We start from the raw sequence: 5581 nt of genomic DNA on the forward strand, positions 1-5581 counted from the left end.
TTTGGATTCTTCCCTTTTGGAATGCCCTCTCAAGGTATTCCTTCAGTTCCATTAAGTGTACCATTAACTGCCTCCACGTCCATGATGAATAGATCGGCTTCTTTTCAAGGTTTCCCCTTTGGAAGTGGTCATATACCACATTCCAATCCGATGGTAGGGTCTATGCGTTTTCCTTTCATAGGTCAAGGTACTAATCCTTTTCAGAGTTGGACAAACCCTGCAGTTAGTGGGATAGGAACTAGGAATCAGTTTTATGGCCAATAAGGGAATGTGTCGTATTCCTCAGTTAATTCATTTTGAAGTTTTCCACCCTTAGCTAATGCTTGGAACCCTTACCAGGGGCTGTCAACTCCTTATAATAATTCATTAGGGGGAAACTTTGCCAGTTACAAAGGTTTTTCGGCTAGAGTTGGTCAAACTCCAAGTTTTACTGGACCACAAGGTTCACCTTTTGGTTTAGTAGGTTCTACCAGTTACTTCGGGCAACTTGGTGCCTTTCAAAATCCAGGTCATTCTTTTCAGACTTTTGGGAACCCCGCCCAATCTGGGTGGAATCCCCAAGGTCCTCTGAGACTTCCTTTTCTGGCCACGCTTAATCTACCAAACTTGACTAAGTTGACAAACGATCCAATCAGATACAATCCGGCTTGGCCTCCGGTCCCAACCAAACTTCCATTGGATATTCCAAAATTCGAAGGGAAGAGTGGTGAAGACCCAGGCAACCATGTAACCACGTTCCATTTATGGTGCTCATCTAACTCCCTAATCGATGATTCGATTAGGTTGAGACTATTTCAGTGCACCTTAACTGGGAATGTGGCTAAGTGGTATATAGAGTTTCCAGGGGGCACCTTTACGTCTTTCACTGATTTGGCTAACATTTTCTTAAACCATTTTTAGTTGCTTGTCCATTACAAAGGCGGAACTGAACTTCTGGCCAATTTTCATCAGGACACGGCTACTCACATTTCGGATCATATCCAAGAATGGAGACGGAGAAAGAGGCTCATTAAAGCCGAAATTCCACCTGAATTCTGTCTCGAATGGTTTTTAAAATCATTACAACCCAAGATCTCCAAGGATGTTTCTATGTCCGGAGTTTATTCCGAAGAGCAGGCTATCTTTCACGCCCAACAGTTAGAACTGATATATTCTCAGTCTGGGACTCTTCAGAAGATCTTGCCTAATGCTCCTAGATCCACGGTTGATATAGCCAAACTGAAGCCAAGCCCACATGTTGATGGTATTGTTGGATCGATTGATGCGAATGTGGTGAACCTTCTGAGCCAATTGCAGCAGTTGTCTATACAAACTACTTCTTCCAATCAGGCTGCACCGTCTACTCCTACACTTTCACAACCTTCTTCTGTAAACGTCGTTCAGGCTTCTAATCGCAAAGGAAATCAAAATTCTGATGGGAAGAAGAAGGGACGAGGTAAAAAGAAGAATCAGGATGGGAAGAGTAATGCGAAAAAACTCAGCAATAATGTTGGTGAAGGTGGAAAAGAGTCTAAGAAGAAAGTTAAGTTTCCATGCAAGTTATGCAGTGGAGACCATTTGACTCATCTCTGCCCAAAAATTCAAGATTCTCTGCGCTTGTTAGTGCAACAAGGGTCTTCTAGTTCCCAAGCTGTCTTAACTAACCCTTTTCCCCAAGGGCAACAATTGCTTTCCGGTGCGAATTCAAACCCTGGTACCTCTACAGGGGGCAACCAGGAGGGGGACAATTCCTCAAATGTTTTCATTATGGGTTCTCATATCAATGTGGCTACACGATCACATGATTATGGTGAAGCTAAAACATCCAAGGATAAATTTTTTCCCGGAACTAGATATCCATTTCATATTGAGCAACCCTTTGTCGAGTCTATACCTCGGATACCGAAAGGTTCTGCCAAACACATGACTATCAACCCTAATGCTAGGGCAGCCCAGAACTACTCCATTGTGGAAGATCTAGCTCAAAGTCCATGAGTTATGTCTACTTTAGAGGTACTCCAGTTGTGTCCAGCTCAACGAAGTGCTTTGCTTTCAGTGATCGAGGCAATTGATCCAAACTATTCTTTAGTGCTCACTTTTGACATGCTCATTGTCAAAAAGAGACTTCCTCATCATATGGCTTTTCAAATAAAGTCTACTTACTAGAAAACTAATATTTCTCGAACAGTTATAGATGAGGGAGCTTCCACATGCGTAATGTCTATGTCATTTTGAAAGGCCATTGGATAGCCTTCAGTTGTTCCTTCACCCACTCTATTGACAGCATTTGACAGGCATTCTTATAGGCCACATGGGATTATCCCAGCCTTTCCTATATGTGTTGGAGGAAAGGTCGTTAATATCGAAGTAGAAATTGTTGATGCCAACCTAGATTACAATCTCCTCTTAGGACGGAATTGGATTTATGAAATGGATGTCGTCGTTTTGACTCTGTTTCGAGTCCTTTGCTTTCCTCATGAGGGGAAAATTGTTAAGGTTGATCAATTGGATTATTCTCCAGTTGACCCTCGAGCAACTTCGGATTCTACTGTTCTACTAGTGGATAACCCCCGTCAACCTATCGAGAATCTAGGAGTTGGAATGTATTCTTCATTGATGGGTACATTTGATCTTCCCACTCCTATAGCTAGAATCAATGCCATTTCATCCTCCAAAGAGTCTTCACGGGAAGAGTTCTTACGGACTCGTTATTTTTCAGACCCTTGGACCTTGCCTTCGCCTACAACCACATTAGATGAAGGACAAGTCGGTGGAATGGCATTCCCTATGTCTGCAACAGAGCTTAGATATTAGTCTATCATTAATTATACAGACGACCATCCTACTCCTTTTCAAAGGAAGAGTTAGATGGTGATGTGGCCCTAGCTTAGACCCTTGACTCTACTTCTACTATGGATTGCTTAGATATGGTCTTACCATCTGAGGAAGCAATCTTAGAAGCAATGACAGGTGTAGATCAACCTTGGGAAGATTTACACCATCGTTCATACTTTCTTCCCCCATTGCAGGAAGTCGAATCCAGGTTCTCCAATCTGCTTACTAGCAATGTTTGTACGGTTTCAAACCCTTTGGCTCTAGCACACATTCGTGCCAAAGGTAATATGTCGGTCATTTCAAAAACCGTACCGATAAACATCTCTAGGAACCCTAATGTGATAGAAAATGTCTTCATTGGAGCTGAGTGTTCCCCTGAAGAGATTCAAATTTACACCAACCTCTTTAAAGAGTTTAGGGATGTATTTGCTTGGTCTTATGAAGAAATGCCTGGTATTGATCCATCCATCATTCAAGATGAGATCAAGACGTATGAAAACGCTAAGCCAATTCATCAGAAGTTTCAACCGGTTAATCCTAGGAAAGCAGCAACTATTACAGCTGAAGTAGAAAAGTTGCTCAAGGCGGGTTTCATATACCCCATTCCTCTAACGGATTGGGTTTCTAATCCAATCTTGGTTGATCAAAAACAAGGAACGATCCGAGTGTGCATTGACTTTAGGGATTTGAACAAAGCTTGCCCAAAAGATAATTACCCCACACCATTTATTGATCAGATAGCGGTGGTCAATCCTTTCCAATTTTTCCTCAGTAAGCGAGTGATTGGGGGAAAATACAATCGATGGATTGTTATTTTACAAGAATTTGATCTTGAGTACTTGTTGGCAAAGTCTAAGAAATCATTAGTTTTCGTGGAATTAATTTCCGAGCTGCCTTGTGGAGAAGATATTGTTTATGAGGAAATTTTTCCCAACAAACATCTGTTCCTCATCTCTTCACAAGATCCCTGGTATGGAGATATCATAATCTATCTCCATACTTCGAAGTTCCCTCCCGCTTTCTCCAAGGATGAACATCGAAAATTATGTCACCTGGCTAAGAACTATGTCATCATTGGTGATACATTATATCGCCGAGGGGTCGATTCAATCCTTAGGCGTTGTTTAACCTTAGATGAATCATAGTTTGTGCTTAATGATTGCCACAGTGGAGCTTGTGGTGGTCATCTTTCAGGGCTTGCTACAGCCCAAAAAATCTTGCGTGCCAGCTACTTTTGGCCTTCGCTTTTCAAAGATTGTATTGAAGCAGTCAAACATTGCCACCCTTGTCAAGTTTGTACTCGGAAGATGCGCGCGCATCCAGCTCCTCTTTTCCCTGTTATCACTGTCGATCCTTTTACAAAGTGGGGTATTGACTTTACTACTTGTAATCCACCTTCAGCAACAAATCACAAGTGGGTTGAGGCCATGCCCACTTATAAAAACGATAGTGAAACAGCAACATTGTTCCTCTTCAATCAGATTATTTCTCGTTTCGGTATCCCGAGAGAGATTGTCACTGATCATGGCAGTCATTTCCAGAACCAACTGATGTCTGAATTGGCTCTTAAATTTGGCTTTCGGCAGGAACATTCGTCTTTGTATTATCCTCAGGCCAATGGGCAAGTCGATGTTGGAAATAATACTAAGAGGGGGGTGAATCAGTATTATCAAATTCTTTTCAATATATCTTCCAGATTTATACTTTAATTTATTCTTCAGATATTGATCATTAGTTTGTATGTCAGAACCATATAATAATGAGAAAGATTAGGAAAAATAGATAATCACACCAAAGAACACCAGATATAAGGTGGAAACCCAATGTGGGTGAAAACCACCTGCTGCAATATGTCTCTATCTTCTTTCAATTAGAAACTTCTTTTACAATGATTTTGTACTGGTGCAGTCCTTTACCAGTACGCAGGCTGCAACCTGCAGAGAGTTACAACCCTCTCTCTTTTTCCAGTCTCTCCTGGAAGGGAGCTAAAACCCCCTTAGCTCTTCTACTTCTTTAAGGACCACGTTTCATTAATTTTCAGACTGGATCCAAGAACATCAAATAATCATCGAGTACATGTGAATCAACCAATCTCCTTATACAATCAACCAATTAATCACCCAACTTCTCAGAATGCTGTAAACAGAAAAGCAATACCAGTAATCTAAACCCAGAACACTGCAGAGAATCAATAATCACATTTTTCTCTTCCTTTTCAGCCAGTTGACATTGCAGAGAATCAATAATCACATTTTTCTCTTCTAAACAAATTTTGAGATTAGAAATCTCTTCATAAAGACCTTCTTCATCTACAGCATCCATATATCATCATCTTCAAATGCCATTAAAAGTTTATATTTATTACCTCGTTCATCTTCATCACTATTTGAAAGTCCATCATTATCTTCATGAGTGTAATAGCTTTTCTTATTTGCATTTTGTTTCTTGTTCCATCTAACAGGTTCCTTCCCCTTGTCAATCTTATCCTTATGAGGACATTTGGCAGCATAGTGACCGACTCTTCCACAAGCAAAGCATTTGAAGGTAACTTACCTCGGAATCGTCCAACACCTCGTTGAAGGTTTTTGACAAAATTTGATTCTTCTTCTTCTTCTGACACGTATCCTGACTCATAGTAATCTCCTTTGCCTTAAGCCTTATAGATAGCTTCTATCCTATCTGAGGGTCCTCCTTTCCTCATTTCATAAGCAGTCAGAATTCCGTGCAGTTGTGACATGGTAAGGTTTCGTAGATTCTATTTTTCTTC

This window comes from Pinus tabuliformis, chromosome 7 (assembly GCF_031772625.1).
Source record: "Pinus tabuliformis cultivar Carrire ecotype Pingquan chromosome 7, CPIR1, whole genome shotgun sequence".
Classification (NCBI taxonomy): domain Eukaryota; kingdom Viridiplantae; phylum Streptophyta; class Pinopsida; order Pinales; family Pinaceae; genus Pinus; species Pinus tabuliformis.